This window comes from Xyrauchen texanus, unplaced genomic scaffold (genome assembly GCF_025860055.1).
Source record: "Xyrauchen texanus isolate HMW12.3.18 unplaced genomic scaffold, RBS_HiC_50CHRs HiC_scaffold_259, whole genome shotgun sequence".
Taxonomy (NCBI): domain Eukaryota; kingdom Metazoa; phylum Chordata; class Actinopteri; order Cypriniformes; family Catostomidae; genus Xyrauchen; species Xyrauchen texanus.
The window spans coordinates 15,001-38,388 of NW_026266227.1; the positions used below are offsets into that span (position 1 = coordinate 15,001).

General features: G+C 42.2%; 18 non-coding genes across 18 annotated transcripts; all 18 read right to left on the bottom strand.

Moving 5' to 3' along the window:
* Positions 1-834: 834 nt before the first annotated feature.
* trnak-cuu (transfer RNA lysine (anticodon CUU)) lies at positions 835-907 on the bottom strand. The gene has a single exon. It is a non-coding gene; the product is annotated as a tRNA-Lys (tRNA).
* A 373-nt stretch (positions 908-1,280) lies between these two features.
* Positions 1,281-1,354, bottom strand: trnan-guu (transfer RNA asparagine (anticodon GUU)). Its single transcript has one exon. It is a non-coding gene; the product is annotated as a tRNA-Asn (tRNA).
* A 1,376-nt stretch (positions 1,355-2,730) lies between these two features.
* On the bottom strand, positions 2,731-2,803 carry trnak-cuu (transfer RNA lysine (anticodon CUU)). The gene has a single exon. It is a non-coding gene; the product is annotated as a tRNA-Lys (tRNA).
* A 373-nt stretch (positions 2,804-3,176) lies between these two features.
* Positions 3,177-3,250, bottom strand: trnan-guu (transfer RNA asparagine (anticodon GUU)). The gene has a single exon. It is a non-coding gene; the product is annotated as a tRNA-Asn (tRNA).
* A 1,379-nt stretch (positions 3,251-4,629) lies between these two features.
* trnak-cuu (transfer RNA lysine (anticodon CUU)) lies at positions 4,630-4,702 on the bottom strand. The gene has a single exon. It is a non-coding gene; the product is annotated as a tRNA-Lys (tRNA).
* Positions 4,703-6,526: 1,824 nt separating this feature from the next.
* Positions 6,527-6,599, bottom strand: trnak-cuu (transfer RNA lysine (anticodon CUU)). Its single transcript has one exon. It is a non-coding gene; the product is annotated as a tRNA-Lys (tRNA).
* Positions 6,600-8,419: 1,820 nt separating this feature from the next.
* On the bottom strand, positions 8,420-8,493 carry trnak-cuu (transfer RNA lysine (anticodon CUU)). The gene has a single exon. It is a non-coding gene; the product is annotated as a tRNA-Lys (tRNA).
* A 1,813-nt stretch (positions 8,494-10,306) lies between these two features.
* On the bottom strand, positions 10,307-10,379 carry trnak-cuu (transfer RNA lysine (anticodon CUU)). The gene has a single exon. It is a non-coding gene; the product is annotated as a tRNA-Lys (tRNA).
* Positions 10,380-10,752: 373 nt separating this feature from the next.
* trnan-guu (transfer RNA asparagine (anticodon GUU)) lies at positions 10,753-10,826 on the bottom strand. The gene has a single exon. It is a non-coding gene; the product is annotated as a tRNA-Asn (tRNA).
* A 1,369-nt stretch (positions 10,827-12,195) lies between these two features.
* trnak-cuu (transfer RNA lysine (anticodon CUU)) lies at positions 12,196-12,268 on the bottom strand. Its single transcript has one exon. It is a non-coding gene; the product is annotated as a tRNA-Lys (tRNA).
* A 373-nt stretch (positions 12,269-12,641) lies between these two features.
* trnan-guu (transfer RNA asparagine (anticodon GUU)) lies at positions 12,642-12,715 on the bottom strand. Its single transcript has one exon. It is a non-coding gene; the product is annotated as a tRNA-Asn (tRNA).
* A 1,717-nt stretch (positions 12,716-14,432) lies between these two features.
* Positions 14,433-14,505, bottom strand: trnak-cuu (transfer RNA lysine (anticodon CUU)). Its single transcript has one exon. It is a non-coding gene; the product is annotated as a tRNA-Lys (tRNA).
* Positions 14,506-16,513: 2,008 nt separating this feature from the next.
* Positions 16,514-16,586, bottom strand: trnak-cuu (transfer RNA lysine (anticodon CUU)). Its single transcript has one exon. It is a non-coding gene; the product is annotated as a tRNA-Lys (tRNA).
* A 373-nt stretch (positions 16,587-16,959) lies between these two features.
* trnan-guu (transfer RNA asparagine (anticodon GUU)) lies at positions 16,960-17,034 on the bottom strand. The gene has a single exon. It is a non-coding gene; the product is annotated as a tRNA-Asn (tRNA).
* Positions 17,035-18,750: 1,716 nt separating this feature from the next.
* Positions 18,751-18,823, bottom strand: trnak-cuu (transfer RNA lysine (anticodon CUU)). The gene has a single exon. It is a non-coding gene; the product is annotated as a tRNA-Lys (tRNA).
* A 373-nt stretch (positions 18,824-19,196) lies between these two features.
* On the bottom strand, positions 19,197-19,271 carry trnan-guu (transfer RNA asparagine (anticodon GUU)). The gene has a single exon. It is a non-coding gene; the product is annotated as a tRNA-Asn (tRNA).
* A 1,717-nt stretch (positions 19,272-20,988) lies between these two features.
* trnak-cuu (transfer RNA lysine (anticodon CUU)) lies at positions 20,989-21,061 on the bottom strand. Its single transcript has one exon. It is a non-coding gene; the product is annotated as a tRNA-Lys (tRNA).
* Positions 21,062-23,223: 2,162 nt separating this feature from the next.
* On the bottom strand, positions 23,224-23,296 carry trnak-cuu (transfer RNA lysine (anticodon CUU)). Its single transcript has one exon. It is a non-coding gene; the product is annotated as a tRNA-Lys (tRNA).
* Between the last annotated feature and the right edge of the window lie 92 nt (positions 23,297-23,388).

Consider the following 23,388-nt stretch of genomic DNA (forward strand, 5'->3'; position numbering starts at 1 on the left):
AATGGGGATTGTTAAACACAGCAGCACTGTGCTTCATTTTTGTGATATTGCTTTGGAAGCAGATAGATTGATATTTATTCACCATTCACTCTAGTCAGAGAGTGTTTGCATGGCAGGGAGGATACATTTGCACTAGTACCACATACCTGTGGCGATAGCTAAAAGTTAAACCCAACGTGGAGCTCAAGCCCATGACACTGTGCTTAAAAGTCTCATGCTCTACCACTGTTTCTCTCTCGGCTTATATGCCATTTTTGGTATATCTTCAAAGTACATGCCTGAAATGAGTCTTTCTTTTTTTTTTTTTCGGCATTTGTCTTTGCACACTTCTGTACACTGTGTGATGAAACATTTGAGGATTTGACAAGTCAGTCCTGTAATTAGTCAACCAAAATGTCAGAACATTGGTATGTGTAAAGAAATGCAAATGCTTTGGAATGAGATTTTATTCCACTTTGCTTGTTTCACTACTCCACCTGCAATAAGGGGATGTCCCAATGCTCAGGCTACGCCTTGTGTGTTACTTAAAATCTATCTTCATCCTGGGTAGGCTTGAAACAACAGACTAACACCAAGGAGTCAGGTGAATAGTCACCTTCTGGGTTATGATGTGGCAATCAACAGCATGTGCCTCATATGTGAAAAGGGATTGAAAGGAGACTTGGAGAGACCTATTGGTTAATGGGGATTGTTAAACACAGCAGCACTGTGCTTCATTTTTGTGAAATTGATTTGGAAGCGGATAGATTGATATTTATTCACCATTCTCTCTAGTCAGAGAGTGTTTTAATGGCTGGAGATCTTGCACATACCTGTGACAATAGCTAATAGTGACGCCCAACGTGGGGCTCGAACCCACGACCCTGAAATTAAGAGTCTCATGCTCTACCGACTGAGCTAGCCAGGCCTACGCAAGTCTCTGTGTGATGTCATTTATTTGCAAATCCTCAAAGTACATGCTTGAAATGAAACATCCCATTTTACAATGGAACTTCCAATGAAATGTTGGGTTTAAGACTAGGACCAGGCTAAGATTTACTTTTATTTGTTTCTCTGGCATTTGTCTTTCCACACTTCTGTACACTGTGTAATGAAACATTTGAGGATTTGACAAGTCAGTCCTGTAAATGGTCAACCAAAATGTCAGAACATTGGTATAGAAAATGCAAAATTATTAACATGAGATTTTCTTCCACTTTGTTGCTTTCGCTGCTCCACCTGCTATAATGTGAGGTCCATGTGCTCAGGCTACGCCTTTTGAGGAAATTAGAAGCACTCTTCGTCCCTGGGTGGGCTTGAACCACCAACCTTTCGGTTAACAGCCGAACACGCTAACCGATTATGCCACAGAGACACATGAGGTACCACCTTCAGGATTACGATGTGGCAGTCAATGGCATGTGTGTCATACTTGATGGGTTCGAACTGAGACAGATTGGTTAGTGGGGATTGTTAAACACATTAACAGCAGCACCTTAGCACTGTGCTTCTTTTTAGAGATAGTACTTTGGAAGCAGATAGCTGGAGACCTGTTACCTGTTCTGAATTTCTGGACAAGTTCCCAGAAATGTTGCCGTTCTCTCTAGTCAGTGAGTGTTTGCATGGCAGGGAGGATACATTTGCACTAGTACCACATACCTGTGGCGATAGCTAAAAGTTAAACCCAACGTGGAGCTCAAGCCCATGACACTCTGCTTTAAAGTCTCATGCTCTACCACCGTTTCTCTCTCGGCTTATATGCCAAATGAGTGTTTCTTTTATTTGTTTTTCCGGCATTAACATGAGATTTTCTTCCACTTTGTTGCTTTCGCTGCTCCACCTGCTATAATGTGAGGTCCATCTGCTCAGGCTATGCCTTTTGTGGCAATTAAAAGCACCACAGAGACCTATTGGTTAATGGGGATTGTTAAACACAGCAGCACTGTGCTTCATTTTTGTGATATTGCTTTGGAAGCAGATAGATTGATATTTATTCACCATTCACTCTAGTCAGAGAGTGTTTGCATGGCAGGGAGGATACATTTGCACTAGTACCACATACCTGTGGCGATAGCTAAAAGTTAAACCCAACGTGGAGCTCAAGCCCATGACACTGTGCTTAAAAGTCTCATGCTCTACCACTGTTTCTCTCTCGGCTTATATGCCATTTTTGGTATATCTTCAAAGTACATGCCTGAAATGAGTCTTTCTTTTTTTTTTTTTTCGGCATTTGTCTTTGCACACTTCTGTACACTGTGTGATGAAACATTTGAGGATTTGACAAGTCAGTCCTGTAATTAGTCAACCAAAATGTCAGAACATTGGTATGTGTAAAGAAATGCAAATGCTTTGGAATGAGATTTTATTCCACTTTGCTTGTTTCACTACTCCACCTGCAATAAGGGGATGTCCCAATGCTCAGGCTACGCCTTGTGTGTTACTTAAAATCTATCTTCATCCTGGGTAGGCTTGAAACAACAGACTAACACCAAGGAGTCAGGTGAATAGTCACCTTCTGGGTTATGATGTGGCAATCAACAGCATGTGCCTCATATGTGAAAAGGGATTGAAAGGAGACTTGGAGAGACCTATTGGTTAATGGGGATTGTTAAACACAGCAGCACTGTGCTTCATTTTTGTGATATTGATTTGGAAGCGGATAGATTGATATTTATTCACCATTCTCTCTAGTCAGAGAGTGTTTTAATGGCTGGAGATCTTGCACATACCTGTGACAATAGCTAATAGTGACGCCCAACGTGGGGCTCGAACCCACGACCCTGAGATTAAGAGTCTCATGCTCTACCGACTGAGCTAGCCAGGCCTACATAAGTCTCTGTGTGATGTCATTTATTTGCAAATCCTCAAAGTACATGCTTGAAATGAAACATCCCATTTTACAATGGAACTTCCAATGAAATGTTGGGTTTAAGACTAGGACCAGGCTAAGATTTACTTTTATTTGTTTCTCTGGCATTTGTCTTTCCACACTTCTGTACACTGTGTAATGAAACATTTGAGGATTTGACAAGTCAGTCCTGTAAATGGTCAACCAAAATGTCAGAACATTGGTATAGAAAATGCAAAAGCATTAACATGAGATTTTATTCCACTTTGTTGCTTTCGCTGCTCCACCTGCTATAATGTGAGGTCCATGTGCTCAGGCTACGCCTTTTGAGGATAATAGAAGCACTCTTCGTCCCTGGGTGGGCTTGAAGCACCAACCTTTCGGTTAACAGCCGAACGCGCTAACCGATTGCGCCACAGAGACACATGAGGTACCGCCTTCAGGATTACGATGTGGCAGTCAATGGCATGTGTGTCATACTTGATGGGTTCGAACTGAGACAGATTGGTTAGTGGGGATTGTTAAACACATTAACAGCAGCACCTTAGCACTGTGCTTCTTTTTAGAGATAGTACTTTGGAAGCAGATAGCTGGAGACCTGTTACCTGTTCTGAATTTCTGGACAAGTTCCCAGAAATGTTGCCGTTCTCTCTAGTCAGTGAGTGTTTGCATGGCAGGGAGGATACATTTGCACTAGTACCACATACCTGTGGCGATAGCTAAAAGTTAAACCCAACGTGGAGCTCAAGCCCATGACACTCTGCTTTAAAGTCTCATGCTCTACCACCGTTTCTCTCTCGGCTTATATGCCAAATGAGTGTTTCTTTTATTTGTTTTTCCGGCATTAACATGAGATTTTCTTCCACTTTGTTGCTTTCGCTGCTCCACCTGCTATAATGTGAGGTCCATCTGCTCAGGCTATGCCTTTTGTGGCAATTAAAAGCACCACAGAGACCTATTGGTTAATGGGGATTGTTAAACACAGCAGCACTGTGCTTCATTTTTGTGATATTGCTTTGGAAGCAGATAGATTGATATTTATTCACCATTCACTCTAGTCAGAGAGTGTTTGCATGGCAGGGAGGATACATTTGCACTAGTACCACATACCTGTGGCGATAGCTAAAAGTTAAACCCAACGTGGAGCTCAAGCCCATGACACTGTGCTTAAAAGTCTCATGCTCTACCACTGTTTCTCTCTCGGCTTATATGCCATTTTTTGGTATATCTTCAAAGTACATGCCTGAAATGAGTCTTTCTTTTTTTTTTTTTTTTCGGCATTTGTCTTTGCACACTTCTGTACACTGTGTGATGAAACATTTGAGGATTTGACAAGTCAGTCCTGTAATTAGTCAACCAAAATGTCAGAACATTGGTATGTGTAAAGAAATGCAAATGCTTTGGAATGAGATTTTATTCCACTTTGCTTGTTTCACTACTCCACCTGCAATAAGGGGATGTCCCAATGCTCAGGCTACGCCTTGTGTGTTACTTAAAATCTATCTTCATCCTGGGTAGGCTTGAAACAACAGACTAACACCAAGGAGTCAGGTGAATAGTCACCTTCTGGGTTATGATGTGGCAATCAACAGCATGTGCCTCATATGTGAAAAGGGATTGAAAGGAGACTTGGAGAGACCTATTGGTTAATGGGGATTGTTAAACACAGCAGCACTGTGCTTCATTTTTGTGATATTGATTTGGAAGCGGATAGATTGATATTTATTCACCATTCTCTCTAGTCAGAGAGTGTTTTAATGGCTGGAGATCTTGCACATACCTGTGACAATAGCTAATAGTGACGCCCAACGTGGGGCTCGAACCCACGACCCTGAGATTAAGAGTCTCATGCTCTACCGACTGAGCTAGCCAGGCCTCACGTAAGTCTCTGTGTGATGTCATTTATTTGCAAATCCTCAAAGTACATGCTTGAAATGAAACATCCCATTTTACAATGGAACTTCCAATGAAATGTTGGGTTTAAGACTAGGACCAGGCTAAGATTTACTTTTATTTGTTTCTCTGGCATTTGTCTTTCCACACTTCTGTACACTGTGTAATGAAACATTTGAGGATTTGACAAGTCAGTCCTGTAAATGGTCAACCAAAATGTCAGAACATTGGTATAGAAAATGCAAAAGCATTAACATGAGATTTTCTTCCACTTTGTTGCTTTCGCTGCTCCACCTGCTATAATGTGAGGTCCATGTGCTCAGGCTACGCCTTTTGAGGAAATTAGAAGCACTCTTCGTCCCTGGGTGGGCTTGAACCACCAACCTTTCGGTTAACAGCCGAGCAGCTAACCGATTACGCCACAGAGACACATGAGGTACCACCTTCAGGATTACGATGTGGCAGTCAATGGCATGTGTGTCATACTTGATGGGTTCGAACTGAGACAGATTGGTTAGTGGGGATTGTTAAACACATTAACAGCAGCACCTTAGCACTGTGCTTCTTTTTAGAGATAGTACTTTGGAAGCAGATAGCTGGAGACCTGTTACCTGTTCTGAATTTCTGGACAAGTTCCCAGAAATGTTGCCGTTCTCTCTAGTCAGTGAGTGTTTGCATGGCAGGGAGGATACATTTGCACTAGTACCACATACCTGTGGCGATAGCTAAAAGTTAAACCCAACGTGGAGCTCAAGCCCATGACACTCTGCTTTAAAGTCTCATGCTCTACCACCGTTTCTCTCTCGGCTTATATGCCAAATGAGTGTTTCTTTTATTTGTTTTTCCGGCATTAACATGAGATTTTCTTCCACTTTGTTGCTTTCGCTGCTCCACCTGCTATAATGTGAGGTCCATCTGCTCAGGCTATGCCTTTTGTGGCAATTAAAAGCACCACAGAGACCTATTGGTTAATGGGGATTGTTAAACACAGCAGCACTGTGCTTCATTTTTGTGATATTGCTTTGGAAGCAGATAGATTGATATTTATTCACCATTCACTCTAGTCAGAGAGTGTTTGCATGGCAGGGAGGATACATTTGCACTAGTACCACATACCTGTGGCGATAGCTAAAAGTTAAACCCAACGTGGAGCTCAAGCCCATGACACTGTGCTTAAAAGTCTCATGCTCTACCACTGTTTCTCTCTCGGCTTATATGCCATTTTTTGGTATATCTTCAAAGTACATGCCTGAAATGAGTCTTTCTTTTTTTTTTTTTTCGGCATTTGTCTTTGCACACTTCTGTACACTGTGTGATGAAACATTTGAGGATTTGACAAGTCAGTCCTGTAATTAGTCAACCAAAATGTCAGAACATTGGTATGTGTAAAGAAATGCAAATGCTTTGGAATGAGATTTTATTCCACTTTGCTTGTTTCACTACTCCACCTGCAATAAGGGGATGTCCCAATGCTCAGGCTACGCCTTGTGTGTTACTTAAAATCTATCTTCATCCTGGGTAGGCTTGAAACAACAGACTAACACCAAGGAGTCAGGTGAATAGTCACCTTCTGGGTTATGATGTGGCAATCAACAGCATGTGCCTCATATGTGAAAAGGGATTGAAAGGAGACTTGGAGAGACCTATTGGTTAATGGGGATTGTTAAACACAGCAGCACTGTGCTTCATTTTTGTGATATTGATTTGGAAGCGGATAGATTGATATTTATTCACCATTCTCTCTAGTCAGAGAGTGTTTTAATGGCTGGAGATCTTGCACATACCTGTGACAATAGCTAATAGTGACGCTCAACGTGGGGCTCGAACCCACGACCCTGAGATTAAGAGTCTCATGCTCTACCGACTGAGCTAGCCAGGCCTACATAAGTCTCTGTGTGATGTCATTTATTTGCAAATCCTCAAAGTACATGCTTGAAATGAAACATCCCATTTTACAATGGAACTTCCAATGAAATGTTGGGTTTAAGACTAGGACCAGGCTAAGATTTACTTTTATTTGTTTCTCTGGCATTTGTCTTTCCACACTTCTGTACACTGTGTAATGAAACATTTGAGGATTTGACAAGTCAGTCCTGTAAATGGTCAACCAAAATGTCAGAACATTGGTATAGAAAATGCAAAAGCATTAACATGAGATTTTCTTCCACTTTGTTGCTTTCGCTGCTCCACCTGCTATAATGTGAGGTCCATGTGCTCAGGCTACACCTTTTGAGGAAATTAGAAGCACTCTTCGTCCCTGGGTGGGCTTGAACCACCAACCTTTCGGTTAACAGCCGAGCAGCTAACCGATTACGCCACAGAGACACATGAGGTACCACCTTCAGGATTACGATGTGGCAGTCAATGGCATGTGTGTCATACTTGATGGGTTCGAACTGAGACAGATTGGTTAGTGGGGATTGTTAAACACATTAACAGCAGCACCTTAGCACTGTGCTTCTTTTAGAGATAGTACTTTGGAAGCAGATAGCTGGAGACCTGTTACCTGTTCTGAATTTCTGGACAAGTTCCCAGAAATGTTGCCGTTCTCTCTAGTCAGTGAGTGTTTGCATGGCAGGGAGGATACATTTGCACTAGTACCACATACCTGTGGCGATAGCTAAAAGTTAAACCCAACGTGGAGCTCAAGCCCATGACACTCTGCTTTAAAGTCTCATGCTCTACCACCGTTTCTCTCTCGGCTTATATGCCAAATGAGTGTTTCTTTTATTTGTTTTTCCGGCATTAACATGAGATTTTCTTCCACTTTGTTGCTTTCGCTGCTCCACCTGCTATAATGTGAGGTCCATCTGCTCAGGCTATGCCTTTTGTGGCAATTAAAAGCACCACAGAGACCTATTGGTTAATGGGGATTGTTAAACACAGCAGCACTGTGCTTCATTTTTGTGATATTGCTTTGGAAGCAGATAGATTGATATTTATTCACCATTCACTCTAGTCAGAGAGTGTTTGCATGGCAGGGAGGATACATTTGCACTAGTACCACATACCTGTGGCGATAGCTAAAAGTTAAACCTAACGTGGAGCTCAAGCCCATGACACTGTGCTTAAAAGTCTCATGCTCTACCACTGTTTCTCTCTCGGCTTATATGCCATTTTTGGTATATCTTCAAAGTACATGCCTGAAATGAGTCTTTCTTTTTTTTTTTTTCGGCATTTGTCTTTGCACACTTCTGTACACTGTGTGATGAAACATTTGAGGATTTGACAAGTCAGTCCTGTAATTAGTCAACCAAAATGTCAGAACATTGGTATGTGTAAAGAAATGCAAATGCTTTGGAATGAGATTTTATTCCACTTTGCTTGTTTCACTACTCCACCTGCAATAAGGGGATGTCCCAATGCTCAGGCTACGCCTTGTGTGTTACTTAAAATCTATCTTCATCCTGGGTAGGCTTGAAACAACAGACTAACACCAAGGAGTCAGGTGAATAGTCACCTTCTGGGTTATGATGTGGCAATCAACAGCATGTGCCTCATATGTGAAAAGGGATTGAAAGGAGACTTGGAGAGACCTATTGGTTAATGGGGATTGTTAAACACAGCAGCACTGTGCTTCATTTTTGTGATATTGATTTGGAAGCGGATAGATTGATATTTATTCACCATTCTCTCTAGTCAGAGAGTGTTTTAATGGCTGGAGATCTTGCACATACCTGTGACAATAGCTAATAGTGACGCTCCAACGTGGGGCTCGAACCCACGACCCTGAGATTAAGAGTCTCATGCTCTACCGACTGAGCTAGCCAGGCCTACATAAGTCTCTGTGTGATGTCATTTATTTGCAAATCCTCAAAGTACATGCTTGAAATGAAACATCCCATTTTACAATGGAACTTCCAATGAAATGTTGGGTTTAAGACTAGGACCAGGCTAAGATTTACTTTTATTTGTTTCTCTGGCATTTGTCTTTCCACACTTCTGTACACTGTGTAATGAAACATTTGAGGATTTGACAAGTCAGTCCTGTAAATGGTCAACCAAAATGTCAGAACATTGGTATAGAAAATGCAAAAGCATTAACATGAGATTTTCTTCCACTTTGTTGCTTTCGCTGCTCCACCTGCTATAATGTGAGGTCCATGTGCTCAGGCTGCACCTTTGAGGAAATTAGAAGCACTCTTCGTCCCTGGGTGGGCTTGAACCACCAACCTTTCGGTTAACAGCCAACGCTAACGATTGCCACAGAGACACATGAGGTACCACCTTCAGGATTACGATGTGGCAGTCAATGGCATGTGTGTCATACTTGATGGGTTCGAACTGAGACAGATTGGTTAGTGGGGATTGTTAAACACATTAACAGCAGCACCTTAGCACTGTGCTTCTTTTTAGAGATAGTACTTTGGAAGCAGATAGCTGGAGACCTGTTACCTGTTCTGAATTTCTGGACAAGTTCCCAGAAATGTTGCCGTTCTCTAGTCAGTGAGTGTTTGCATGGCAGGGAGGATACATTTGCACTAGTACCACATACCTGTGGCAATAGCTAAAAGTTAAACCCAACGTGGAGCTCAAGCCCATGACACTCTGCTTTAAAGTCTCATGCTCTACCACCGTTTCTCTCTGGCTTATATGCCAAATGAGTGTTTCTTTTATTTGTTTTTCCGGCATTAACATGAGATTTTCTTCCACTTTGTTGCTTTCGCTGCTCCACCTGCTATAATGTGAGGTCCATCTGCTCAGGCTATGCCTTTTGTGGCAATTAAAAGCACCACAGAGACCTATTGGTTAATGGGGATTGTTAAACACAGCAGCACTGTGCTTCATTTTTGTGATATTGCTTTGGAAGCAGATAGATTGATATTTATTCACCATTCACTCTAGTCAGAGAGTGTTTGCATGGCAGGGAGGATACATTTGCACTAGTACCACATACCTGTGGCGATAGCTAAAAGTTAAACCCAACGTGGAGCTCAAGCCCATGACACTGTGCTTAAAAGTCTCATGCTCTACCACTGTTTCTCTCTCGGCTTATATGCCATTTTTTGGTATATCTTCAAAGTACATGCCTGAAATGAGTCTTTCTTTTTTTTTTTTTCGGCATTTGTCTTTGCACACTTCTGTACACTGTGTGATGAAACATTTGAGGATTTGACAAGTCAGTCCTGTAATTAGTCAACCAAAATGTCAGAACATTGGTATGTGTAAAGAAATGCAAATGCTTTGGAATGAGATTTTATTCCACTTTGCTTGTTTCACTACTCCACCTGCAATAAGGGGATGTCCCAATGCTCAGGCTACGCCTTGTGTGTTACTTAAAATCTATCTTCATCCTGGGTAGGCTTGAAACAACAGACTAACACCAAGGAGTCAGGTGAATAGTCACCTTCTGGGTTATGATGTGGCAATCAACAGCATGTGCCTCATATGTGAAAAGGGATTGAAAGGAGACTTGGAGAGACCTATTGGTTAATGGGGATTGTTAAACACAGCAGCACTGTGCTTCATTTTTGTGATATTGATTTGGAAGCGGATAGATTGATATTTATTCACCATTCTCTCTAGTCAGAGAGTGTTTTAATGGCTGGAGATCTTGCACATACCTGTGACAATAGCTAATAGTGACGCTCAACGTGGGGCTCGAACCCACGACCCTGAGATTAAGAGTCTCATGCTCTACCGACTGAGCTAGCCAGGCCTTCACAAGTCTCTGTGTGATGTCATTTATTTGCAAATCCTCAAAGTACATGCTTGAAATGAAACATCCCATTTTACAATGGAACTTCCAATGAAATGTTGGGTTTAAGACTAGGACCAGGCTAAGATTTACTTTTATTTGTTTCTCTGGCATTTGTCTTTCCACACTTCTGTACACTGTGTAATGAAACATTTGAGGATTTGACAAGTCAGTCCTGTAAATGGTCAACCAAAATGTCAGAACATTGGTATAGAAAATGCAAAAGCATTAACATGAGATTTTCTTCCACTTTGTTGCTTTCGCTGCTCCACCTGCTATAATGTGAGGTCCATGTGCTCAGGCTGCACCTTTTGAGGAAATTAGAAGCACTCTTCGTCCCTGGGTGGGCTTGAACCACCAACCTTTCGGTTAACAGCCGAACGCGCTAACCGATTGCGCCACAGAGACACATGAGGTACCACCTTCAGGATTACGATGTGGCAGTCAATGGCATGTGTCATACTTGATGGGTTCGAACTGAGACAGATTGGTTAGTGGGGATTGTTAAACACATTAACAGCAGCACCTTAGCACTGTGCTTCTTTTTAGAGATAGTACTTTGGAAGCAGATAGCTGGAGACCTGTTACCTGTTCTGAATTTCTGGACAAGTTCCCAGAAATGTTGCCGTTCTCTCTAGTCAGTGAGTGTTTGCATGGCAGGGAGGATACATTTGCACTAGTACCACATACCTGTGGCAATAGCTAAAAGTTAAACCCAACGTGGAGCTCAAGCCCATGACACTCTGCTTTAAAGTCTCATGCTCTACCACCGTTTCTCTCTCGGCTTATATGCCAAATGAGTGTTTCTTTTATTTGTTTTTCCGGCATTAACATGAGATTTTCTTCCACTTTGTTGCTTTCGCTGCTCCACCTGCTATAATGTGAGGTCCATCTGCTCAGGCTATGCCTTTTGTGGCAATTAAAAGCACCACAGAGACCTATTGGTTAATGGGGATTGTTAAACACAGCAGCACTGTGCTTCATTTTTGTGATATTGCTTTGGAAGCAGATAGATTGATATTTATTCACCATTCACTCTAGTCAGAGAGTGTTTGCATGGCAGGGAGGATACATTTGCACTAGTACCACATACCTGTGGCGATAGCTAAAAGTTAAACCCAACGTGGAGCTCAAGCCCATGACACTGTGCTTAAAAGTCTCATGCTCTACCACTGTTTCTCTCTCGGCTAATATGCCATTTTTGGTATATCTTCAAAGTACATGCCTGAAATGAGTCTTTCTTTTTTTTTCGGCATTTGTCTTTGCACACTTCTGTACACTGTGTGATGAAACATTTGAGGATTTGACAAGTCAGTCCTGTAATTAGTCAACCAAAATGTCAGAACATTGGTATGTGTAAAGAAATGCAAATGCTTTGGAATGAGATTTTATTCCACTTTGCTTGTTTCACTACTCCACCTGCAATAAGGGGATGTCCCAATGCTCAGGCTACGCCTTGTGTGTTACTTAAAATCTATCTTCATCCTGGGTAGGCTTGAAACAACAGACTAACACCAAGGAGTCAGGTGAATAGTCACCTTCTGGGTTATGATGTGGCAATCAACAGCATGTGCCTCATATGTGAAAAGGGATTGAAAGGAGACTTGGAGAGACCTATTGGTTAATGGGGATTGTTAAACACAGCAGCACTGTGCTTCATTTTTGTGATATTGATTTGGAAGCGGATAGATTGATATTTATTCACCATTCTCTCTAGTCAGAGAGTGTTTTAATGGCTGGAGATCTTGCACATACCTGTGACAATAGCTAATAGTGACGCTCAACGTGGGGCTCGAACCCACGACCCTGAGATTAAGAGTCTCATGCTCTACCGACTGAGCTAGCCAGGCCTTCATAAGTCTCTGTGTGATGTCATTTATTTGCAAATCCTCAAAGTACATGCTTGAAATGAAACATCCCATTTTACAATGGAACTTCCAATGAAATGTTGGGTTTAAGACTAGGACCAGGCTAAGATTTACTTTTATTTGTTTCTCTGGCATTTGTCTTTCCACACTTCTGTACACTGTGTAATGAAACATTTCAGGATTTGACAAGTCAGTCCTGTAAATGGTCAACCAAAATGTCAGAACATTGGTATAGAAAATGCAAAAGCATTAACATGAGATTTTCTTCCACTTTGTTGCTTTTGCTGCTCCACCTGCTATAATGTGAGGTCCATGTGCTCAGGCTGCACCTTTTGAGGAAATTAGAAGCACTCTTCGTCCCTGGGTGGGCTTGAACCACCAACCTTTCGGTTAACAGCCGAACGCGCTAACCGATTGCGCCACAGAGACACATGAGGTACCACCTTCAGGATTACGATGTGGCAGTCAATGGCATGTGTGTCATACTTGATGGGTTCGAACTGAGACAGATTGGTTAGTGGGGATTGTTAAACACATTAACAGCAGCACCTTAGCACTGTGCTTCTTTTTAGAGATAGTACTTTGGAAGCAGATAGCTGGAGACCTGTTACCTGTTCTGAATTTCTGGACAAGTTCCCAGAAATGTTGCCGTTCTCTCTAGTCAGTGAGTGTTTGCATGGCAGGGAGGATACATTTGCACTAGTACCACATACCTGTGGCAATAGCTAAAAGTTAAACCCAACGTGGAGCTCAAGCCCATGACACTCTGCTTTAAAGTCTCATGCTCTACCACCGTTTCTCTCTCGGCTTATATGCCAAATGAGTGTTTCTTTTATTTGTTTTTCCGGCATTAACATGAGATTTTCTTCCACTTTGTTGCTTTCGCTGCTCCACCTGCTATAATGTGAGGTCCATCTGCTCAGGCTATGCCTTTTGTGGCAATTAAAAGCACCACAGAGACCTATTGGTTAATGGGGATTGTTAAACACAGCAGCACTGTGCTTCATTTTTGTGATATTGCTTTGGAAGCAGATAGATTGATATTTATTCACCATTCACTCTAGTCAGAGAGTGTTTGCATGGCAGGGAGGATACATTTGCACTAGTACCACATACCTGTGGCGATAGCTAAAAGTTAAACCCAACGTGGAGCTCAAGCCCATGACACTGTGCTTAAAAGTCTCATGCTCTACCACTGTTTCTCTCTCGGCAGTCAATGGCATGTGTGTCATACTTGATGGGTTCGAACTGAGACAGATTGGTTAGTGGGGATTGTTAAACACATTAACAGCAGCACCTTAGCACTGTGCTTCTTTTTAGAGATAGTACTTTGGAAGCAGATAGCTGGAGACCTGTTACCTGTTCTGAATTTCTGGACAAGTTCCCAGAAATGTTGCCGTTCTCTCTAGTCAGTGAGTGTTTGCACGGCAGGGAGGATACATTTGCACTAGTACCACATACCTGTGGCGATAGCTAAAAGTTAAACCCAACGTGGAGCTCAAGCCCATGACACTGTGCTTAAAAGTCTCATGCTCTACCACTGTTTCTCTCTCGGCTAATATGCCATTTTTGGTATATCTTCAAAGTACATGCCTGAAATGAGTCTTTCTTTTTTTTTTCGGCATTTGTCTTTGCACACTTCTGTACACTGTGTGATGAAACATTTGAGGATTTGACAAGTCAGTCCTGTAATTAGTCAACCAAAATGTCAGAACATTGGTATGTGTAAAGAAATGCAAATGCTTTGGAATGAGATTTTATTCCACTTTGCTTGTTTCACTACTCCACCTGCAATAAGGGGATGTCCCAATGCTCAGGCTACGCCTTGTGTGTTACTTAAAATCTATCTTCATCCTGGGTAGGCTTGAAACAACAGACTAACACCAAGGAGTCAGGTGAATAGTCACCTTCTGGGTTATGATGTGGCAATCAACAGCATGTGCCTCATATGTGAAAAGGGATTGAAAGGAGACTTGGAGAGACCTATTGGTTAATGGGGATTGTTAAACACAGCAGCACTGTGCTTCATTTTTGTGATATTGATTTGGAAGCGGATAGATTGATATTTATTCACCATTCTCTCTAGTCAGAGAGTGTTTTAATGGCTGGAGATCTTGCACATACCTGTGACAATAGCTAATAGTGACGCTCAACGTGGGGCTCGAACCCACGACCCTGAGATTAAGAGTCTCATGCTCTACCGACTGAGCTAGCCAGGCCTTCACAAGTCTCTGTGTGATGTCATTTATTTGCAAATCCTCAAAGTACATGCTTGAAATGAAACATCCCATTTTACAATGGAACTTCCAATGAAATGTTGGGTTTAAGACTAGGACCAGGCTAAGATTTACTTTTATTTGTTTCTCTGGCATTTGTCTTTCCACACTTCTGTACACTGTGTAATGAAACATTTCAGGATTTGACAAGTCAGTCCTGTAAATGGTCAACCAAAATGTCAGAACATTGGTATAGAAAATGCAAAAGCATTAACATGAGATTTTCTTCCACTTTGTTGCTTTTGCTGCTCCACCTGCTATAATGTGAGGTCCATGTGCTCAGGCTGCACCTTTTGAGGAAATTAGAAGCACTCTTCGTCCCTGGGTGGGCTTGAACCACCAACCTTTCGGTTAACAGCCGAACAGCTAACCGATTACGCCACAGAGACACATGAGGTACCACCTTCAGGATTACGATGTGGCAGTCAATGGCATGTGTGTCATACTTGATGGGTTCGAACTGAGACAGATTGGTTAGTGGGGATTGTTAAACACATTAACAGCAGCACCTTAGCACTGTGCTTCTTTTTAGAGATAGTACTTTGGAAGCAGATAGCTGGAGACCTGTTACCTGTTCTGAATTTCTGGACAAGTTCCCAGAAATGTTGCCGTTCTCTCTAGTCAGTGAGTGTTTGCATGGCAGGGAGGATACATTTGCACTAGTACCACATACCTGTGGCAATAGCTAAAAGTTAAACCCAACGTGGAGCTCAAGCCCATGACACTCTGCTTTAAAGTCTCATGCTCTACCACCGTTTCTCTCTCGGCTTATATGCCAAATGAGTGTTTCTTTTATTTGTTTTTCCGGCATTAACATGAGATTTTCTTCCACTTTGTTGCTTTCGCTGCTCCACCTGCTATAATGTGAGGTCCATCTGCTCAGGCTATGCCTTTTGTGGCAATTAAAAGCACCACAGAGACCTATTGGTTAATGGGGATTGTTAAACACAGCAGCACTGTGCTTCATTTTTGTGATATTGCTTTGGAAGCAGATAGATTGATATTTATTCACCATTCACTCTAGTCAGAGAGTGTTTGCATGGCAGGGAGGATACATCTGCACTAATTGCCACATACACTGTGGCTAACTAGCTTAAACTAGCGTGGAGTAAAGCCTCATGTCACTGATGAGTTAAAAGGCCTCATGCTCATGCATTTTCTGCATGCTCTAAGCAGCTAGATGCCATTTTCTGAGTTTCTTAAAAGTACCAGTCTATTCCGTTCTCCATCTGAGTGTCCCAACAGTAGGATACTTTCTTCCACTACCTGTGGCGATAGCTAAAAGTTAAACCCAACGTGGAGCTCAAGCCCATGACACTGTGCTTAAAAGTCTCATGCTCTACCACTGTTTCTCTCTCGGCTAATATGCCATTTTTGGTATATCTTCAAAGTGCATGCCTGAAATGAGTCTTTCTTTTTTTTTTCGGCATTTGTCTTTGCACACTTCTGTACACTGTGTGATGAAACATTTGAGGATTTGACAAGTCAGTCCTGTAATTAGTCAACCAAAATGTCAGAACATTGGTATGTGTAAAGAAATGCAAATGCTTTGGAATGAGATTTTATTCCACTTTGCTTGTTTCACTACTCCACCTGCAATAAGGGGATGTCCCAATGCTCAGGCTACGCCTTGTGTGTTACTTAAAATCTATCTTCATCCTGGGTAGGCTTGAAACAACAGACTAACACCAAGGAGTCAGGTGAATAGTCACCTTCTGGGTTATGATGTGGCAATCAACAGCATGTGCCTCATATGTGAAAAGGGATTGAAAGGAGACTTGGAGAGACCTATTGGTTAATGGGGATTGTTAAACACAGCAGCACTGTGCTTCATTTTTGTGATATTGATTTGGAAGCGGATAGATTGATATTTATTCACCATTCTCTCTAGTCAGAGAGTGTTTTAATGGCTGGAGATCTTGCACATACCTGTGACAATAGCTAATAGTGACGCTCAACGTGGGGCTCGAACCCACGACCCTGAGATTAAGAGTCTCATGCTCTACCGACTGAGCTAGCCAGGCCTTCACAAGTCTCTGTGTGATGTCATTTATTTGCAAATCCTCAAAGTACATGCTTGAAATGAAACATCCCATTTTACAATGGAACTTCCAATGAAATGTTGGGTTTAAGACTAGGACCAGGCTAAGATTTACTTTTATTTGTTTCTCTGGCATTTGTCTTTCCACACTTCTGTACACTGTGTAATGAAACATTTCAGGATTTGACAAGTCAGTCCTGTAAATGGTCAACCAAAATGTCAGAACATTGGTATAGAAAATGCAAAAGCATTAACATGAGATTTTCTTCCACTTTGTTGCTTTTGCTGCTCCACCTGCTATAATGTGAGGTCCATGTGCTCAGGCTGCACCTTTTGAGGAAATTAGAAGCACTCTTCGTCCCTGGGTGGGCTTGAACCACCAACCTTTCGGTTAACAGCCGAACGCAGCTAACCGATTACGCCACAGAGACACATGAGGTACCACCTTCAGGATTACGATGTGGCAGTCAATGGCATGTGTGTCATACTTGATGGGTTCGAACTGAGACAGATTGGTTAGTGGGGATTGTTAAACACATTAACAGCAGCACCTTAGCACTGTGCTTCTTTTTAGAGATAGTACTTTGGAAGCAGATAGCTGGAGACCTGTTACCTGTTCTGAATTTCTGGACAAGTTCCCAGAAATGTTGCCGTTCTCTCTAGTCAGTGAGTGTTTGCATGGCAGGGAGGATACATTTGCACTAGTACCACATACCTGTGGCAATAGCTAAAAGTTAAACCCAACGTGGAGCTCAAGCCCATGACACTCTGCTTTAAAGTCTCATGCTCTACCACCGTTTCTCTCTCGGCTTATATGCCAAATGAGTGTTTCTTTTATTTGTTTTTCCGGCATTAACATGAGATTTTCTTCCACTTTGTTGCTTTCGCTGCTCCACCTGCTATAATGTGAGGTCCATCTGCTCAGGCTATGCCTTTTGTGGCAATTAAAAGCACCACAGAGACCTATTGGTTAATGGGGATTGTTTAACACAGCAGCACTGTGCTTCATTTTTGTGATATTGCTTTGGAAGCAGATAGATTGATATTTATTCACCATTCACTCTAGTCAGAGAGTGTTTGCATGGCAGGGAGGATACATTTGCACTAGTACCACATACCTGTGGCGATAGCTAAAAGTTAAACCCAACGTGGAGCTCAAGCCCATGACACTGTGCTTAAAAGTCTCATGCTCTACCACTGTTTCTCTCTCGGCAGTCAATGGCATGTGTGTCATACTTGATGGGTTCGAACTGAGACAGATTGGTTAGTGGGGATTGTTAAACACATTAACAGCAGCACCTTAGCACTGTGCTTCTTTTTAGAGATAGTACTTTGGAAGCAGATAGCTGGAGACCTGTTACCTGTTCTGAATTTCTGGACAAGTTCCCAGAAATGTTGCCGTTCTCTCTAGTCAGTGAGTGTTTGCACGGCAGGGAGGATACATTTGCACTAGTACCACATACCTGTGGCGATAGCTAAAAGTTAAACCCAACGTGGAGCTCAAGCCCATGACACTGTGCTTAAAAGTCTCATGCTCTACCACTGTTTCTCTCTCGGCTAATATGCCATTTTTGGTATATCTTCAAAGTACATGCCTGAAATGAGTCTTTCTTTTTTTTTCGGCATTTGTCTTTGCACACTTCTGTACACTGTGTGATGAAACATTTGAGGATTTGACAAGTCAGTCCTGTAATTAGTCAACCAAAATGTCAGAACATTGGTATGTGTAAAGAAATGCAAATGCTTTGGAATGAGATTTTATTCCACTTTGCTTGTTTCACTACTCCACCTGCAATAAGGGGATGTCCCAATGCTCAGGCTACGCCTTGTGTGTTACTTAAAATCTATCTTCATCCTGGGTAGGCTTGAAACAACAGACTAACACCAAGGAGTCAGGTGAATAGTCACCTTCTGGGTTATGATGTGGCAATCAACAGCATGTGCCTCATATGTGAAAAGGGATTGAAAGGAGACTTGGAGAGACCTATTGGTTAATGGGGATTGTTAAACACAGCAGCACTGTGCTTCATTTTTGTGATATTGATTTGGAAGCGGATAGATTGATATTTATTCACCATTCTCTCTAGTCAGAGAGTGTTTTAATGGCTGGAGATCTTGCACATACCTGTGACAATAGCTAATAGTGACGCCCAACGTGGGGCTCGAACCCACGACCCTGAGATTAAGAGTCTCATGCTCTACCGACTGAGCTAGCCAGGCCTTCACAAGTCTCTGTGTGATGTCATTTATTTGCAAATCCTCAAAGTACATGCTTGAAATGAAACATCCCATTTTACAATGGAACTTCCAATGAAATGTTGGGTTTAAGACTAGGACCAGGCTAAGATTTACTTTTATTTGTTTCTCTGGCATTTGTCTTTCCACACTTCTGTACACTGTGTAATGAAACATTTCAGGATTTGACAAGTCAGTCCTGTAAATGGTCAACCAAAATGTCAGAACATTGGTATAGAAAATGCAAAAGCATTAACATGAGATTTTCTTCCACTTTGTTGCTTTTGCTGCTCCACCTGCTATAATGTGAGGTCCATGTGCTCAGGCTGCACCTTTTGAGGAAATTAGAAGCACTCTTCGTCCCTGGGTGGGCTTGAACCACCAACCTTTCGGTTAACAGCCGAACGCAGCTAACCGATTACGCCACAGAGACACATGAGGTACCACCTTCAGGATTACGATGTGGCAGTCAATGGCATGTGTGTCATACTTGATGGGTTCGAACTGAGACAGATTGGTTAGTGGGGATTGTTAAACACATTAACAGCAGCACCTTAGCACTGTGCTTCTTTTTAGAGATAGTACTTTGGAAGCAGATAGCTGGAGACCTGTTACCTGTTCTGAATTTCTGGACAAGTTCCCAGAAATGTTGCCGTTCTCTCTAGTCAGTGAGTGTTTGCATGGCAGGGAGGATACATTTGCACTAGTACCACATACCTGTGGCAATAGCTAAAAGTTAAACCCAACGTGGAGCTCAAGCCCATGACACTCTGCTTTAAAGTCTCATGCTCTACCACCGTTTCTCTCTCGGCTTATATGCCAAATGAGTGTTTCTTTTATTTGTTTTTCCGGCATTAACATGAGATTTTCTTCCACTTTGTTGCTTTCGCTGCTCCACCTGCTATAATGTGAGGTCCATCTGCTCAGGCTATGCCTTTTGTGGCAATTAAAAGCACCACAGAGACCTATTGGTTAATGGGGATTGTTAAACACAGCAGCACTGTGCTTCATTTTTGTGATATTGCTTTGGAAGCAGATAGATTGATATTTATTCACCATTCACTCTAGTCAGAGAGTGTTTGCATGGCAGGGAGGATACATTTGCACTAGTACCACATACCTGTGGCGATAGCTAAAAGTTAAACCCAACGTGGAGCTCAAGCCCATGACACTGTGCTTAAAAGTCTCATGCTCTACCACTGTTTCTCTCTCGGCAGTCAATGGCATGTGTGTCATACTTGATGGGTTCGAACTGAGACAGATTGGTTAGTGGGGATTGTTAAACACATTAACAGCAGCACCTTAGCACTGTGCTTCTTTTTAGAGATAGTACTTTGGAAGCAGATAGCTGGAGACCTGTTACCTGTTCTGAATTTCTGGACAAGTTCCCAGAAATGTTGCCGTTCTCTCTAGTCAGTGAGTGTTTGCACGGCAGGGAGGATACATTTGCACTAGTACCACATACCTGTGGCGATAGCTAAAAGTTAAACCCAACGTGGAGCTCAAGCCCATGACACTGTGCTTAAAAGTCTCATGCTCTACCACTGTTTCTCTCTCGGCTAATATGCCATTTTTGGTATATCTTCAAAGTACATGCCTGAAATGAGTCTTTCTTTTTTTTTTCGGCATTTGTCTTTGCACACTTCTGTACACTGTGTGATGAAACATTTGAGGATTTGACAAGTCAGTCCTGTAATTAGTCAACCAAAATGTCAGAACATTGGTATGTGTAAAGAAATGCAAATGCTTTGGAATGAGATTTTATTCCACTTTGCTTGTTTCACTACTCCACCTGCAATAAGGGGATGTCCCAATGCTCAGGCTACGCCTTGTGTGTTACTTAAAATCTATCTTCATCCTGGGTAGGCTTGAAACAACAGACTAACACCAAGGAGTCAGGTGAATAGTCACCTTCTGGGTTATGATGTGGCAATCAACAGCATGTGCCTCATATGTGAAAAGGGATTGAAAGGAGACTTGGAGAGACCTATTGGTTAATGGGGATTGTTAAACACAGCAGCACTGTGCTTCATTTTTGTGATATTGATTTGGAAGCGGATAGATTGATATTTATTCACCATTCTCTCTAGTCAGAGAGTGTTTTAATGGCTGGAGATCTTGCACATACCTGTGACAATAGCTAATAGTGACGCTCAACGTGGGGCTCGAACCCACGACCCTGAGATTAAGAGTCTCATGCTCTACCGACTGAGCTAGCCAGGCCTTCACAAGTCTCTGTGTGATGTCATTTATTTGCAAATCCTCAAAGTACATGCTTGAAATGAAACATCCCATTTTACAATGGAACTTCCAATGAAATGTTGGGTTTAAGACTAGGACCAGGCTAAGATTTACTTTTATTTGTTTCTCTGGCATTTGTCTTTCCACACTTCTGTACACTGTGTAATGAAACATTTCAGGATTTGACAAGTCAGTCCTGTAAATGGTCAACCAAAATGTCAGAACATTGGTATAGAAAATGCAAAAGCATTAACATGAGATTTTCTTCCACTTTGTTGCTTTTGCTGCTCCACCTGCTATAATGTGAGGTCCATGTGCTCAGGCTGCACCTTTTGAGGAAATTAGAAGCACTCTTCGTCCCTGGGTGGGCTTGAACCACCAACCTTTCGGTTAACAGCCGAGCAGCTAACCGATTACGCCACAGAGACACATGAGGTACCACCTTCAGGATTACGATGTGGCAGTCAATGGCATGTGTGTCATACTTGATGGGTTCGAACTGAGACAGATTGGTTAGTGGGGATTGTTAAACACATTAACAGCAGCACCTTAGCACTGTGCTTCTTTTTAGAGATAGTACTTTGGAAGCAGATAGCTGGAGACCTGTTACCTGTTCTGAATTTCTGGACAAGTTCCCAGAAATGTTGCCGTTCTCTCTAGTCAGTGAGTGTTTGCATGGCAGGGAGGATACATTTGCACTAGTACCACATACCTGTGGCAATAGCTAAAAGTTAAACCCAACGTGGAGCTCAAGCCCATGACACTCTGCTTTAAAGTCTCATGCTCTACCACCGTTTCTCTCTCGGCTTATATGCCAAATGAGTGTTTCTTTTATTTGTTTTTCCGGCATTAACATGAGATTTTCTTCCACTTTGTTGCTTTCGCTGCTCCACCTGCTATAATGTGAGGTCCATCTGCTCAGGCTATGCCTTTTGTGGCAATTAAAAGCACCACAGAGACCTATTGGTTAATGGGGATTGTTAAACACAGCAGCACTGTGCTTCATTTTTGTGATATTGCTTTGGAAGCAGATAGATTGATATTTATTCACCATTCACTCTAGTCAGAGAGTGTTTGCATGGCAGGGAGGATACATTTGCACTAGTACCACATACCTGTGGCGATAGCTAAAAGTTAAACCCAACGTGGAGCTCAAGCCCATGACACTGTGCTTAAAAGTCTCATGCTCTACCACTGTTTCTCTTTCGGCAGTCAATGGCATGTGTGTCATACTTGATGGGTTCGAACTGAGACAGATTGGTTAGTGGGGATTGTTAAACACATTAACAGCAGCACCTTAGCACTGTGCTTCTTTTTAGAGATAGTACTTTGGAAGCAGATAGCTGGAGACCTGTTACCTGTTCTGAATTTCTGGACAAGTTCCCAGAAATGTTGCCGTTCTCTCTAGTCAGTGAGTGTTTGCACGGCAGGGAGGATACATTTGCACTAGTACCACATACCTGTGGCGATAGCTAAAAGTTAAACCCAACGTGGAGCTCAAGCCCATGACACTGTGCTTAAAAGTCTCATGCTCTACCACTGTTTCTCTCTCGGCTAATATGCCATTTTTGGTATATCTTCAAAGTACATGCCTGAAATGAGTCTTTCTTTTTTTTTCGGCATTTGTCTTTGCACACTTCTGTACACTGTGTGATGAAACATTTGAGGATTTGACAAGTCAGTCCTGTAATTAGTCAACCAAAATGTCAGAACATTGGTATGTGTAAAGAAATGCAAATGCTTTGGAATGAGATTTTATTCCACTTTGCTTGTTTCACTACTCCACCTGCAATAAGGGGATGTCCCAATGCTCAGGCTACGCCTTGTGTGTTACTTAAAATCTATCTTCATCCTGGGTAGGCTTGAAACAACAGACTAACACCAAGGAGTCAGGTGAATAGTCACCTTCTGGGTTATGATGTGGCAATCAACAGCATGTGCCTCATATGTGAAAAGGGATTGAAAGGAGACTTGGAGAGACCTATTGGTTAATGGGGATTGTTAAACACAGCAGCACTGTGCTTCATTTTTGTGATATTGATTTGGAAGCGGATAGATAGCTATTTATTCACCATTCTCTCTAGTCAGAGAGTGTTTTAATGGCTGGAGATCTTGCACATACCTGTGACAATAGCTAATAGTGACGCCCAACGTGGGGCTCGAACCCACGACCCTGAGATTAAGAGTCTCATGCTCTACCGACTGAGCTAGCCAGGCCTTCATAAGTCTCTGTGTGATGTCATTTATTTGCAAATCCTCAAAGTACATGCTTGAAATGAAACATCCCATTTTACAATGGAACTTCCAAT